The sequence below is a fragment of the Acomys russatus genome, chromosome 11 (genome assembly GCF_903995435.1).
Source record: "Acomys russatus chromosome 11, mAcoRus1.1, whole genome shotgun sequence".
In the NCBI taxonomy this organism is placed as follows: Eukaryota; Metazoa; Chordata; class Mammalia; order Rodentia; family Muridae; genus Acomys; species Acomys russatus.
In genome coordinates this window covers 634,695-651,739 of record NC_067147.1, presented here as the reverse complement: position 1 = coordinate 651,739, position 17,045 = coordinate 634,695, and positions in this window count along the sequence as shown.

Here is a 17,045-nt window from a genome sequence, read left to right as displayed (position 1 = left end):
ATTTCCCCCCCTCTGACCCACTTTCCTGGGATGTATCCCTTGGACTAGTGTCTCAATATAAGTGAGTATATACCATTTGTCTCTTTTTGCTTCTGGGTGAACTTACTCATTATGATATTTTCTAGGAAAAGATCTTCACCAACCCTTCATCTGACAAACGTCTAATATCCAAAATATATAAAGAACTCAAAAAATTAAACACCACCAAACAAAACAACCCAACTGAGAAATGGGGCTCAGAATTAAACAGAGAATTCTCAACAGAGGAATATCAAGTGGCTGAGAAACACTTAAAGAAATGCTAAAAAAAGAAAAAGAAAAAGAAAAAGAAAAAGAAAAAGAAAAAGAAAAAGAAAGAAATGCTCGTCTTCATTAGTCATCAGAGAAATGCAAATCAAAATGACACTGAGATTCCATCTTACACCCATCAGAATGGCTAAGATCAAAAACTCAAGTGACACCCCACGTTGGCAAGGATATGGAGAGCGAGGAACACTCCTTCATTGCTGATGGGAATGCAAACTAGTACAACCACTTTGGAAAGCTATCTGGTGCTTTCTCAGAAAAATGGGAAATCCCACTCCTTGGAATATACCCAGAAGATGCTCCACCACACAACAGGGACTTATGCTCAACCATGCTCATAGCTACTTTATTCATAATAGCCAGAACATGGAAACAGCCTAAGTGTCCCTCAGTAGAAGAATGGATTAAGAAACTGTGGTACATTTACACTATGGAATACTACTCAGCTATTAAAAACAAGGAAATCCCGAAATTTGTGGTCATCTTTACTCTTACAGTTTTATTTGTTAGAGCTCTAGTTTTGTATCTGATTGCTTTCTTAAAGAATGACTTCTTTGTTTCTTCGGTGAGTACAACTATCTCTCCTCAGCATAATAATGAGTCATTTTGAAATATCTTTCCATGTCTGTATTTTCTTTTTTGTGAGATTTACTTTCCCTGTTGGCTTCATTTGCTGCTTTTATGTAACAGATTTTTCTTAAATCCTTCATCTTTGGTTAAGTTGTAACCTTCAAGTCTTCAGAGGTCTTTGTATAAATGCCTTCTTTTCCCCCTAGTCCCTGTAATGAAAGAAAGAAAGCAAGATTACATTTTTATTTCAATTCAAGTTTAATTAAATATTAAATTATTTTACTATATTTGATAAGTATTTTAAGAGCTAAATATTCTATTTCCTAAAGTTTGAGTAACATATTTTTAGGACATGACTCTAAAATATTTTTAAAAATAAGGATTCTTGGACTGAACCTGGGGGTGGGGTGGAGTATAGCACTTGGGAGATTGAGACAGGAGGATTGCTTCAAATTTCTGGGTAGCCTGAACCACACAGACAGATCATCCCGAATTATAGGGTAGGACTCTCAAAAAGAAATTGAATGACTGACTGAATAAAAATATTTCTAGCTGTTTTTGTTTTTGTTTTTGTAACACTAACAATCGAAGCCAGGGCCTAAAGCACACTAGGGATGTTCACTACCTGTGAGTTATGCATTCACCCCATTATATGACATTTCAGTCTTGACTTCTAGAGGCTTAGAAGAAAATATGTTTGTTGTTGTGGAAAAGAAGCATAAGGTGGAAAAGGGAGGGAGAAATCTCAGAAGTCATCTCTGGAGACAGAGAAGAAGATAGTTGACCTGGACTCGGAAGCCTGTCCCTGAGACAGACAGGATGGCATCATGGAAGGAGTACTATGCCCAGCACCACTGGACATGAGCTCTTTTTATATATCATTTCTAGTCTTTAAATTATAAGAAGATGTCATATTCCGTGTATGTGTGCACACAAGCTCAAGCATGAACCTGTGCTGCTGAGCTTGTGTAACGCACAGGAGTCAGAGGGCAACTTGCAGGAGTTGGTTCTCTCTACCTTGTTGGTTCCAGGAACTGCACTCTGGTCATCAGGCTTGGTGGCGAGCATATTTACCAACTGTGCCACATTTACTGTCCTACTCTTCAATTTGATAATGTGGTTTTTTGTTTTGCATTTATGGGAACAAGCTCTGGGAAGTCAAGTAAACTGGTCAGGTCTATGTTGGAAGTGATAGGGTTGGACTTCAAGGCCAGGTTTGCAATGCTGCTCAGTCCTCAGACTGGAGTCTAAAGCATCTTCTAAGGTGAGACAATGGTCTGTGGCCATTTGAATCAAATGCCCCCATAGGTCTGGAAGATATGGTTTGCTGGAGTAAGTACATCACTGGAGGTGAGCTTTGAGAGTTAAGATTTGTACCCTTTCTGGTTCGCTGTCTCTGTTTGCTCCTGCTTGAGGTTGAAGATGTGACCTCTCAATCTCCAGCTCCAGTTGACATGCCTCTGCTCTGTTCATTATGGACTCTAATCCCAATGGAGCCATAAGCCCGAATACACTCTTTTCTCTATAGGTTGTCACTTACAGTGTTTTATCACAACAATAGAAAAGTAATTTAGGGTCCTTCAGAAAGAAGACACAGAGATGAACTGAGGTTTTAGTGTGATTCCTTTATTGGAAAAGTTGAGTTTTTATACTTTGTAACATTGGAGGCAATGCCAGTTCTTCATGGCACCTCCTCTGTCACCACATGCCCTTCCTATTTTCAGACGCAGTTTTAATGACACTTAGGCTGACCTCTCCTCAACAAACCCTGGCTCTGACCTGCCTGTTATCTGAGGCCCTGCTTTCACAACTCCACACTCTTGGTCTCTTTGTCAGTGGCTGTCTGCTGGGAGTTCTCATCTGGCTGCTTCAGAGGTGATGAGCTGTGTGTGAGTCCCCTTCAGATCCAGGGCCCAGAAGGGCATTCTGCAACAGGGCAGAAATGAGAGACTTCTGGAGAACTTGGGGTTATTCTCAAAGAGGGAGGTGTGCACAAGAAAACCTAACTATTCTGTTTGTGACTGTACTTTGGGCTGCACCAGGGGAGCAAGATAAGCCTGCACTGATTTGGGTGGCTTTACATTTTTTAATTTCAGATTTTTTTCTTTTGCTATTTTATGCATTCAGGCTTTATAACCAGACATCAACCTGATCTGGGAACTTAAATCTGAAGCGGTAGGAGGTTCACTGGGTAAGAACAGAGCAGGACCTTCCTACTCCAATAGATGTGTGATCAATTTCTTTTCTTGTACTGGGAAATTTAAGGACTCAGCTGAAGCCTTAGTTGGGAGATTTACAATTCCAGTACAAATTCAGCTTTACTGACCTGTGTATCTTGCCAGCACCTTGTAGTACAAGTCAGGCAAGTTCCCTCTGCGGGAAGACAGATCTTGAAAGCACTAGGAATGTATCCAAGAGGTAGAGACAGCTATTTCTTCTGGGAGCTCCTTACATTGTGTCTTTCCAGTCTGAACAACAAGCCTGCACCTAAAAGGAAGCATTTACAGTTAGCTTTGCAGTGGGTGCATTCAAGGCCACTTACGACATAGAGGGGCAAATGAATGTGTCCTCATTTTTAGGCCACCGTGGGGGAGGTGGTGGTCCCAGCTGCTCTTATAAACAGTTAACATCCCTTCTCCAAAGAGAAGCAATGGGTGGCTATCTCAAGTTGCAAGTTAGCCGAGTTCTCAGGAAAGCAAAGTTTCCAGTTGCCTTTTTGATAAACACATTCTTGGAAAGGGCAGCCTGCTACCTACTGAGGGACCCTGGGGAAGATATTTTGAGCAGTCTGGTGCTGTCTGTCTGCACTCTTTGTTCTCACAGTTTGAAGTCCTCTCCAGTTTAATTATCAGGAATGAGGAGTTAGCATCCAACTGGCAGTTTTGATCAATATCTGTCAACCAAGGTCAGGTGGGACAGCCGCTCCCAGGACATGAAACATTCCAAGGCCTTCTTTCTACCCTATCTTCTGATCACAGGGAGGTGCCTGCCAGCGCCCACTGACCTGGATGTATGCTGTGTTTCCTTTTACTAGCCCTTCTGTCTGCACTATCCAGCCCCAATTCCTAACACACATAGTTATAACTCCAATAGGAGTTAGAGAATCTTAATATATAGTTCATGCACCAAATAGACAGTTGTATACCCATCATGAACATTCTTGGTCTCAAAGATACTGCTTATCTGCATGGTCAACCTGATTCTCTTCCTTGATCCTACTTCTATCTGAAGTCGTAGATCATTGACTCATGGGAAACACGAGGCTTCAGGTCTACATTTAGTTTTAGTAGTAAATGAATTTCCTGCAACTCATTTGCATCTTTGTTCTGGTACTTTTTAAGGCCTCTAAATGCTTCTGTGCTTCCTTTTTCCATGGTTGAGTATCAGATGTCCTGCCTGGTGCTAGAGTTGCTGGATGGAAAGGGCCATCCACCTAGACAGTGGTGTAGTCTGTCTTCTGACTTACTACCACCTTTCTCCTCATTTCCCTCAGTGCTATTCAGTTGAGCCACATGAAACTGCCACCACATGAAGGGCAGTACAGAGGAATAGTGATACGCCTCTTACACGGTCCACATACACCTGTAAGCACTATTGTCTCAGTTCCTTTCCTATTGCTGTGAAGAGACATCGTGATCAAGACAACTTATAAAAGAAGATGGTAATTGGGGATTACAGTTTGATAGGCTTAGAGCATCCTTGACTATCATGGTAAGGAGCATGGCAGCAGGCACACAGGCATGGAGGCAGAGCAGTAACTGAAAGCTTACATCTTGAGATTAAAACCACAAGGCTAATTGGAAATGGAATGGACTTTTGAAACCTCAAAGCCCTTACCCAGTGGCACACCTCCTCCAAACAAGGCCACACCTCCTAATCCTTCCCAAGAGTTTTACTAACTGGGGACCAACTATTCAAATATAAGAGCCTACTTGGGCCATCCTCATTCAAACCATTACAACTATATCTGAAGTTTCCTTTCAACCTCCAGTCTTACATTACATAAGCACACACAGTGACTCCCAACCCAAGGTGTTTTCCTGAGGAATAATATTTCTAAGGATTTGTGGCAACAAACTTCCAAGAAGTTTTGAATCCTGGTATCCGAACTGTGGTTTCCTCCTGCCCACCTCCCCCACCCCAAGACATAAACAGTCTGAAATATAAACAGGATGTCGCAGGAAGGTCTTGTGCAATGTGTTTTCAGATGCTGATTTTAGTGCCCTGAGATGTGGTTACTGCTGTGCTACCGGCATTGTTATGTAATGTTGAGCCATCTCCTGAATCTATCTGATGTAAAGAATGCTCCCCAGTTTTCCCTGATTGGTTAATAAAGATGCTGAAGCCTGTGACTGGGCAGAAGAGAGGTAGGCAGAGTTTAGGTTCCCCAGGCTTAAGGTCAGGAGACCATGAGGAGAGGGAACTGAAGATGTGCCAGAGAGAGGACAGAGAAGGAAAAGAGAGAGAAGGAGGAAGGAACTCAGTGGCTGGATGGGATGGAGTAGGAGCACGAGGTCAAGAGAAATGTACCATGAGGACAGACTGATGGAAGAGAAGCTGCCTGGGAGTCATTGGATTGACAAGTGATTGGCCTTTATGTGAGGTTTAAGGGTAGTAGGATTAGAATTGCTCAGAATCTGCCCAGCATAGTGCCTACAGTGTAATAATAAGTTATAGTCTTTCTGTGTCAGTCATTGATTAAAGAAAACGGCTGCCATATTAATTTCCTGCATTTAATTACTATATACAGAATAAATAATTCATTATACATTTTGACTGCAGAGATCACAATATAAATTACCCAATTTTGAGGTTTTGACACATCAACTACAAATACCTAACATACAGGTAGACTTAAAGAGAAATCGTCGATGAAACAAAATTGTCTAAATAAGCAATTCATCTCTTCTAAATGTTTAGGCAAAATATGTTTGTTTTACACAGAAAAATAAACTCTTGTGTGGAAATCAGTATCACACAAATTCATGGAAAACAACTGCCTGAATCAGGTTAGTGAGGATCCCAAAAGGTCATGGCAAAGGCCGAGTACTTGACAGCTACTCCAGCACAGGGAGATGTGAGACTGTGTGCCAGCTTGACCAGAGGCACGGAATCCAGAGGAGTTTCTGGCTCCCATCCCAGGAGTCAATTGTCCTGTCAATTATGTGCTCTTGACACGTCTGAAATGGAAACAGAGGGCAAACATAGCATCTGAGGGCACAGTAGAAGTCCTTTCTGCATTGTCCGGAAAGAAGAGTTCGGAGAGCCTGAGGAGGGAGGTCTGATTCGCGTGCTATACAGCTTCACCTGACACAAGCCTGACCATCTAGAGTGAGGTCATTTGCCCCCAGATCACCACCTGACAGTGAATCAGTACAGGTATTACAGGTTGTCGCAAGGAGACATGAGATGCTCCCAGGAGTGCTTGCTACAGTGTCTGGCACACAGGTCTTTAAGGACTTAGACAAAAACTCAATCAAGATAGCATTGTTGGTAGCTAAATTTGCACTGGAAATAGTGTCCTGGCTGGGTAAAAAAGAGAGTAATCAGAAATGTGGGTGGGGGATGGATGGATCCTGTAGTCTAACCTGAAGAACATGGGAGGTGGCATCTCCACCTTCCTAAAGTTATAGGAAAATTACAGAAGACTTTAGAGGTAAAATAGCAAAGATCCAGAGGCAAGAATGAAGCTATTCATGAGAAATCAGAAGGAATTAAACCTACCAAACCTTTGTGCCAGACACTTCAGGAGATGGGAGACACAACACCATGGTGGCTCATGTTCGTGGATAATAAACACCTAGGAAGGAGAAGTCTCACTTAAAAGTGTCACAAACGTCTTGCTTTGTCTGCTCAGCATTGCACTGGGGTTTCTTACGAGCACACAAGGCAAGAACAGGCCTGAGGTAGCCTTCCACTGAAGCACTGGGAAGTGATGACTGCTTGTACTCAGCTGAGCGTCAAGGACATTCTATCTGACCAGTTGGACAACAAAAGGATCATCAAGTGGTGAGTCGTGGATTGTGAAAACCCAGTATTCACCTCTCTCCCTGTTCTCCCTCTGAGGTCACTATCGCACAGTGTATTCATCTACTTGCTGACTTGTCTTATTTTGCTGTTTCATGTGTCAACATTATCTTGTTAATGATACTTTCTGTTCTTGGCTCATATTTTTATAGCCTATTTGGAATCTCTGAAATCACAGTGCCAGAGTTGGGATCATTAGCACCTACTGACCTCAGTGGCAAAGCCAATAAGGCCAAGTGTAGTGACAAGCCCCATCCAGTATGTGCAGGCCTTGTTCTACATACATTAGAGACCTGAAATACTATATCATAACTGTTAGACATAACTTTGATTTGTGCTAACATAAAGTTGAAATCAGTCATCTTTCTATAGCTTTAGTTTCTTTTTATTTGTGACTACTATTTTCCATGCTTTGACACATTACAAATCAATATGATGGCTGGAGAGATAGCTCTTTTGTTTCTACCACACACGGGACAAGTTACAACTGCATGGAACCACAACTCTGGGAAATCCAAAGCCTCTTTCTTTGAACACCTGCACTTAGGTGCTCACATATATACATACACAGATGAGAAACACACACACAAAGGCACATTTAAAAACTAATAAAACAAATCTTTAAAAAATCGATATGGTGAAGCCTGGTGGGAAATGATGTGGTTTATCTCCACATAGGCCTGGCATCTGGCTGCCACTTCATTTCACACCAGATGTGAGCATTTGTGAAAATACTTTAACTGTATGAGTTTTAATTCATTAACTAGGAGACAGAAAGAGTGATAATTAATTTACTGAATTTGTTAGATGGCCAAATGTTACAATTATGGTACATCACTGCTGCCATGAGAGAGAGAGAGAGAGAGAGAGAGAGAGAGAGAGAGAGAGAGAGAGAGAGAGAGAGAGAGAGAGAGAGAGAGAGAGAGAGAGAGAGAGAGAGAGAGAGAGAGAGAGAGAGAGAGAGAGAGAGGAACATGCATCCTGGTTCAGGTAGGAATTGATTTTAACACACTGTTTTGGTAGCCATGGCTCTACTTATTCTTGCTAGATCCTGGGTTTACACATGAATGCCAGTAGTTAGTATATCATCTGATAATATTTGATGAATATCTGCCTTATATTTGGCCCTGTGTTGTACACTTTTAGAAAAACAAACAAATTGAACACAGTAAATGATGAAACCTAAGTGAAATAAATTATAGACAGATGTTGTGAAGTGACTATGTGCAGAATCTTAACAGTTGGAGAACACTGGAAGTCAGCTATACTACCTTCTAGTCAGGAAAGGGCACTGTGGGATATGAATAGTAGGTGAGCAGTTACCAGTGTGCACATAATAGCTAGTAATGAACAGACTAGGAGAATCCTTAGTAAGAGTCAGGAATTGCTCTTAGTGATTTATACTTCATTAACTAATTCAAGTTTTGATTGACAAAGTTGGTTTGCATTTATGAGATATGATGCCTTGATGTATGTAATATGACATGCTATATCATGTTAGTGGACATATCTATCACCTCACTTTATTCTCATTTTTAGGAAGACATGTCTGAAATGGATTTAGTTATTTTGATATATACAATGTATTACTGCTGACTGTTAAGTATAGTCATCTTGCTGTGCAACAGATGTTGAAATCTGTTCTCCCCTAACTGTCCAAAATGTCCCTTCATTTCCACTCTTTCCTCTCATCTCCTCTACCTTGCTGCTCTCTTTCCCTCCTCTTCTTCCTGCTCTTCTTTCTTCTTCATTCCCATCTTTCCCTCTGGTAAATATCATTATCTGCTCTATTTCTGTCAGTTCAGCTTTTTAAATTTCATAAGTGATACATATGTTAGCAAATCCTTCTGGAAATCTTGTAATTATTGTTATGACTGCTTTTCAGAATGGGAGCTGAAGCACTAAGATATGGTCAGAATATATTGTTAAAACAGAAGCACATGGACCAAAACTTTTCACTACTCATTAACACTTCAGATAATTTCATACCATACTCCAGTTTGCCTACCTTTCTGCATCTAAGCTAATTTCCCATTCATCCTGGCTTATTTAATTATATTTTAAAGTATAGTCTCACTACATCATCTCTCCTGGAGGCATATTGTTTCTCTTAGATGCCTCTATTTTCTTCTTATTTGACCTTACAAGTGTCCATGTGGTTATGATGTTATCAATGCTTTTAAAGAATTTATTTGTTTCAGTGTGTGTATGTGTGTGTGTGTGTGTGTGTGTGTGTGTGTGTGTGTGTGTGTGTGTGTGCGCGTGCGCGCGTGTGCCAAAACAAAGGACTTGGCTTTTTTGGCATTTTAGTCTTGGCTGTTCATCGCTCTACTTCCATACACTCCTAGAAAGAACTGTTCCAGCGAATACTTTGAGGTTCCGGCTGCTGCTCCAGGTTCTGGCTGCTGCTCTGGGTTCTGGCTGCTACTATTGCAGTCACCTTTGCTGAATTGCTGATTTGTTGTTTAACAAATCTACTAAAGTCCTGCTGACTATACCAGTGGAATTGCTCCAAAGAACTGAGTTTTAAAAAGTCTATTTCAGAGACAGTCTCTGATGGAGTTGAAGACCAGATAGTTTAGTTTTGTAATTATGCTTATCTGCTTAGAGGTTAAGATGTTTTTAGGTTTAGATAGATGTTTTAAGTTGACAAAGATGAGATATGATAGATATTGATTTACATTCAGAATTTTAGATGCACCAAGATAGGAAAGATGTTTTCTTCAAGGTTGCCAAATACAAATAGCCAAAGCACAATGAATGTAACATTTATATAATTCCTGGTTGTTTCCTGGTTCTTCTTGCTGTAGGTAGTTTATTGTATATATGTATAATAATATAAATATATATGTAAAGAATGAAAATAATAAAAAAAAGAAATTGTCTTTATGCACATGTAAGTATATATTTAAGGAAAGAATTTGTTTTGCTTGGGTTCATTTTATTCTTTTTTGTTAGTTTTCTTATATTTTAATGAGAATTGTATTTGTAAAGCAATTTTAAAACTATATTAAAATTTATCCTGCAAAAGGAAAAAAGTCTACTTCTCCTGTTCCCATTAACCTCTTTTCTCTCTTATTGAGTGTAGGTGGGTTGGGAGGAAGGTATAAGCATTAAAGAACCCTAAACAAATAAGTTTTAAAAAGTTCAAAGGCTACATAATTGCTCCATGCTCTAGACTTTCCAAGAATAGTGCATTTCAAACCACTTGTCTCAATGAATTATGAAGGCTTCTTGAAGACATTTAGAACTGGAGAGGTCCTTGAAGTCTATGAACACCAAAAATCCTTCCCCAGAGTGAAGCAACTGTTGTTTCTTCACTCACCCTCTGGATGCGTCCTCCTACCTTCCCCCTGTGTGGTTTATCAATATAGTTCTCCCATCCTTTAACATGAAAAATGTAGCAAAACCCACAAGCATGCTTAATTTTCTGCCCATGCCCTCTTCCCCGTGGGATCTCAATGGTCACTTATAGAACATTGTCTAAGGAAGTTGAAATCCCTCCTCTTTTTCTTAGTAGCATTTTCTTTGTCTGAGGAAAAGAGGGGTTGAAGAGATGAGAGGGGTGTCCAGGCTGTGCAGCAAATAGTTGCCCTTGAAGATCAGCCTATATAATCCCTAAGTGTGTTGTAAATGCCTATCCTTACACCCACAGATAATTGTAGCTCTCAGCCCTCATGAAAGAAATTCCCTCTTGTGGCAGACAGAGACCATTACAGAAATCTGCAACTGGTCTAAAAGCAGTGAACTCAGTATGGGTAGCAAGCCCTAGTTGATACACAGCCCCTGTAGCTTATGACTCAGAGCACATAAAGGAAGCAGGGATGGGGGCATACAGATTGTAGGAGCCAGGGCAGTAGGATGTCTCTGGTAAGGCAGTTGTCTTCCACATATGATAGGGAGGCTACACCCATGAAATCACAGCAACATGGTTGCCTAATCCAGACCTGCACAGCGACCCCTCCAGGTTACGTGCAATGAAGATTTCAGGAATCTCACAAGCCTTTGCCCCTAGCTGAAGAGCTACAGCAACTAATGGCTGCTGAGAGGGAATCAGTCTTCATGGATGAGCTCCTTGATAATTAGCCAATTTCAATCCCAAATGTTCATCCTTAAAATACACATACAAGCAGCAGTAAGGTTGTGTTATATATATCCATTACATCATACATATGCTATAGCACATATATATGATATAACGTGGTGTGTGTGTATATACCTAAACAAAGATTATAAATTTGGGAAGGAGGAGAAACACAAGTGAAATGGGAGAAGGAGATGGAAGGTGCAAATTCTGTAAATACAGTACTCATGCATGAAATTCTCAGAACATAAACAAGAAGTGCCCCCACCAGGGAACTGACGGCATCTCCCACATGCTCCTGAGCCCATGAACACTCATGTTCCAGTCCACCTGTTCCTTTCTACCACACAAAGAGTTATAGCAGCAGGATGTTGGTGGTGAGGCTGCACATGTGGTAGAATAAAATATATATTATATTCATATATGAGCTTAATATTTGGACATTGAAGTTTACAAAGTTTATGTATCTGCTCACAACTTACTTTTTAAAAAGGTATTATGGAGGCCTTCAAAAAGATCTTTCCTGCTCAAACTATCTCTAAACATTCTTGAAAAGGTCAGTTTCAAATATACCTGAGGCTCATGTGCTCTAGAGAACTAGGAAGTATAAATGACAAAGAATGTCTCTCAAGGAGATGATGGGTATGCTTTTATTATTATTTTTATTATAGATGTATTTATTTTATGTGTATGAGTGCTTTGCCTGTGTGTGTATTTGTGCACTGTAGACCTTATGCAAAAGGAGGTTAATAGAGGGTGTTTGACTCCCTGGATCTTGAGCTACAGAAGTTGTGAGCTACCATGTGGGTATCGGAACCAAACCTGGGTCCTTTGCAAGAGTAGCAAGTGCTCTTAACTCCTAAAATGTTCCTGCATCCTGGTATGCTTTTCTTTTTTCTTTTTCTTTTGGTTTTTTGAGAAAGTGTTGGGGATGGTAGGCCATATGGCCAATGTTCAGCCATCTCGTCAGAGCCTACACCTTTAGGCTCCTATTTCTCCAGCAGTCTGTCATTTACCAGAAACCAGCTCACCCTGTCGTGGTTCAGCGGTTAGACACCTGTTGTGGTTTATTGTGGGGGACGGTCATTCTAAGACCCCCGAGCTCATAATAAGACCTACTCCTTTCTGGCTATAAACTAGCAGTATCGGTGGAATGTGGGTAAGATAAGTTATTCTGCTTGCTTGAGACCAATGGGAAGGTATAAACAGAACCAATCTAAAAACTACTGATGGTACCTAAGCCCGAATAATGGGTCCCCGAAGACCCAGTCACCCCATCTAGAAAGCTTAATGAGGGCATCTTAACCGAGCTCTAAGCAGGCACTTGGCAGTTCAGGATCTTGTCTTCTGAAACAACTGGTATGCTTTTCTTAAGCCTACATCTGAAGAGTTTTCTGTTTGAATGCCTTTCTATTTGTCTCCTGTCCTCTTTCAGTTCATTACTCTTTGTGATTTTTCTCCCTTGTGTGTGTTTAGATGTCCTAAAACTTAACTTTCTACGAAAACTTTTTTTTACACATTTGAAGTTTACAACATGATGCTATGGGATACATATAGTAAAAGAAGTATAATGAGGCCTACACACACACACACACACACACACACACACACACACACACACACACACATATATATATATATATACATATATACATATATATATATATATATATATATGTATATATATATATATAATTTCAGCTACTAGTGTGGGACAAATGTCACTAAGGACCTGCTTGTTTCTTTAAGGTCTCCATGTCAGTACACTTTTATTGATGTTGCCTTCAGATTGCACACTAGAGCTCTAGACTATTTTCCTGACTGGGCTTTATTTTTAATTTAGTGGCTACTCCAGGGATATGAGCATGAATTTCTGATTTACCAAAGCTGGTAGCATGTTTCTGCACATAGAGTCTGGTACTTAGTTTATAGTTTCTTTTGTCATCTGAGTCATGCACTGTTTTTATCACTAAAAATATTTTATGCAATAAATATTTATTAAATTGCTGACATTTCATTGCTTTTTATTCCTTTATGCATTTCAAACTTCTATGGATGGGTCCTTTCATCTCTACTTATAGAATGCATTTGGTATTTTCTTTAATGTGAGATGGCTAGTCACAAATAATTTCAGTTTGTCTAAAATAGTATGCTATCCACTTTCAAGGGTATTTTCACGGGTGTGAAACTTCTAGCTCTTCATTTAAAAACTTCCATTAACTGCTCATTCCATTGGCTTTGTGTTCCATTCTTGTAAAGGAAAATAGTTTGCACAGTACACTAACAGTTTTCTTCTCTAGTTTCTTTGAAATGTTCTCTTCTTATCTGTCCTTACAGATATTGTAGACCATTGAATGTGAGTGAATTGATTTCTGTGTGTCAGACAGTTTCGTAGATTTGAGGCTTGGAGTCTTTCATCACTTCTGAAAAGTCTTTCTGCCATTATCACTTTAAACTATGTATCTTCCTTATTTCTTTGATTCTTATTCCATGTATTCAAGGTGTGTGTGTGTGTGTGTGTGTGCGCGCGCGCGTGCACATGAGTTTGTGCACATGGGTTTGTGCACAGGTGTGTAGGGTTCATGTGGAGGCCATAGATGAATATTGTATGTCTTCATTATTTTCTACCTTAATGTATTTTGAAACAGGTCCTCTTACTGAACCTTAGCTTATGATTTGCTAGATTGGCTGGCCAATGAGGTTTAGGGACTCATCCTTTTCCCCGTTTCAGTGCTATGGGTCTGTCTGTGTGTGCCTGTTCCAGGCTTTTCACTTGGGTGCTTAGGATGCAGATTCAAGCCCTTATTGTTGGATGTGCACATTGCCAGTGAAGCCACATGCCCACCCTTCAGGCACTGAAGCCTTTCCCATTCTATCCCAGTGGCTTGTACATCTCTACCTGTGACTTCAGACTTCTATCCATTCAGTCTTTTCTTTCTTGGCTGTGACTGGTCCTTTCTCATATACTTATAGTTATTTTCCCTCAGTTGTGTCCATTCAGTTCTTAAACTCTGTCTATTGTAAGTTAGCATCCTACTAAGTTCTACTTATTGACTTTATTATACATTTATAGATTTACTTTGTCTTCCTTTTTCCTTGTAGTGCTGGAGTTGAACCAAGGCCCCACACAAACTAGGTAAATTGCCATGAGTTAAATTCTAAGGCCAAGATTTACTCTTATAAATAATTTCCATCTTCTGTGGACAATCAAGCATAATAAACAGTATTTGTGTCTGTGAACTTCAGAGTCTGGAGCCTTGCAGACCTGCATCCAATTGGTTGATATTTGTGCTTTTCTTTACCTTGTTAGTTTATTTAAAAAATAATTTGTTAAAATTACAGTTGCTTAATTTCTCCCTTTCTCTTTCCCCATTTCAAACCCTCCTGCATATCCCCCCTGCTCTTTTTCAAATTTGTGGCCTTGTTTTCTTTAATTGTTTTACACACACACACACACACATACCTAAATATATAAATACAACCTGTTCAGTCTATATAACAGTACATGTGTGTGTGTGTGTATGTGTGTGTGTGTGTGTGTTTCCCATCTCACCATTCCTTGGTTGTCTGTAGTTCTTTGTCTAGGTTGGGGTCTCCTGAGCCTTCCCTCCTCTACATTAGCTTGGCTATTTGTGTCTTCCTTGCTCAGGCCATGTTTAGGAAGCCACATTAGTTAAACTATATGAGTGTATCTTCTCTGACATTCCTATTGGCTGCTCCCTCAGATGGGTTTATCCTACTATTCCCTTGAGTTCCTGTCATTCCTCAGGTGTTACCCCACAATCCTCTGTCTTGTTAGCTTTTAAATGCCTCCAACTATATGGATGTTATGTATTTTGTACAATTTTTATAGTTGTTTTGGGGAAGATTTACCTCAATTTTTGGGTATTATTGGAAGCAGAAATTCCAAGCTGAATATGTTTGTCTTAGATTGCATAACATCACCAGTCTCAACAATCTCAGTAACTATAACAACAACAACAACAGCAGCAACTACCACAACAACATCTGAGATCCCCTGACAGAAAGAAGACACTGAGTGTTGCATCTTAGTCCACAACTGAGGATCACACAGTTCTGATGTTTTTCTTCCATTTCTCTGGGTTGCTTTCACATTTGAAATGTGTGAAGAATGTGTGATGCCAAAGTGAGTTCCATACCTTTTGTTTCTTTATCACAAGATTTCTACATGGTTTTCATGGTTCCCAATTCACTGTCAGAGTTTTCAAGTATTATGCATGCCATTATTTTAAAATCCTACTTTGTTTACTAATACTGAATCCCCAAAGTTTCAGGTCCCAGCATTTGTCATCCTCTATTATAAGCACCATATTCCCTGGCTCAAGGATTCTTCCTTTAGCAAAGCCTCAAGTGGTCTTTCTGCCCCATCTCAGCCTGTCCCTCCTGGGGTAGCAGGCCTGTAGGTCTTTCCCAGAGCCTCAAGATGGACTATAGAGGCCTCTGCTTGGGGTTGTCTTTGCCAATATTAAGGAGACATGCTTGGAAAGGCTGACAATGTCACTCCTCCTACTTTTTTGCATTTGGGGAATGTTCTCATGTATCCTAGAGCTTGACAGGCATTAAATCTCCCATAAAAGAATATTTGTAAAACCAGGAAGAATTTTTCCAAGCCTTATTTTCATGTAGGCATGAAAAGCAAAACACAATTCCTTGATCTATTTTAGTAATATTGTCATAAATTATTCCATAATGTAAACGAATTTGACTTTCATAAAGGATATTTGGCATAAGGAAGTTTAAAAACAATCTCTTTGTTATAATTAGGACACATTTGGTCCAAGGACAAACCCTGAAAGAAAGTAACCGAAGAATCACGGTGGAGAGGAAGAGGAGAATAAAAGGGGAAAACAAGCATTTGCTAAGACCTGCCTTCTTCAGGAGTCACATGTTCAAGTTCAAGGACACCCACCTTTTGTCTTCTGGCTACACCAGCCTGACAGTTATCTGTGTTCTGTTCTCTTAAACCTGCAACATCCCTTAACATTTACTCTCTGATGGCCATTCTGTGTTACACACCCATCTTCTGCATTTCCATACATCTTGGCTCCTGGAGCACTTGATAAGATGCTTTCTGGGGTATATAGACTTATAATATCTATTCCCAGGAAACTTCACCTTGAGGGGAAAGAGAGCTGTGCTTTCCTTGACTTATTCTAGCATGCTACTGTTATAATCTTCTCTCTTCCAAGGCCACAGTTAGTCAAACTTGGGTGGCTTGAGGTATGTGTTACTCAATGATAAGATATATTCTAAGAAATATTAGGCAATTGCATTATTATGAAACCCTGTAGAGTGTACGCATACTAAGACAGCTATGATGTCACTAGGCCATATAAAGGGATGGGTTCACAGTAGAGTATGCATTTCCTCGATCATTAAGACATTGCCATGTGTCATATGGTTGTATGTACAAAATTTGATCTGAAGTATCTGAAGAATGTGGATTTGTTGAGACTGAGCCTGAACTAAAATCCAAATCTTTTCAGCTTTCATTCATTCTTATTCTTACTCAAATCTTATTTCTTTGCATCTAAGTTCAATGGGATAAGATTATGTTCTGCTGGGCCTTATAAAAGCAAGCAACCTAGGAAGTTACTTTGTGGTCTAGATCCTTAACACTTAGTATTCTTCTACTGTTGGTAACAGTATGAGGGAAAATTTGTTATGGGTCTCATTAGTTCTATTAAGTCATAAAATATCATCACAGTAAGATATCTATTCCCTTTATCTTGTTCAGGTAATTCTGATAATCTACATCTTTACACTTTTAACTGGCCAGAGTGTATCAGAGCTTCCTGCAAGCAAGCATCCCTGGGATTGGTCCAGCTTCCTGAAGATGCACAAACTTGCAGCCAAATCAGCTGACTGCTATTGGTTTTCATAGTGTTAGCTTCTAGCATGCCTATCAAGGAATGAGTCCATTTGAGAAACCTGACCCCCGACTATAGGTACAGAATCAAGTAAGTCTCCAAGCTGTAACAGGTCAAGGTCCCTCTCTGTGGTGCACTCTGTTGTCAGATGCAAAATGTAGAAACAA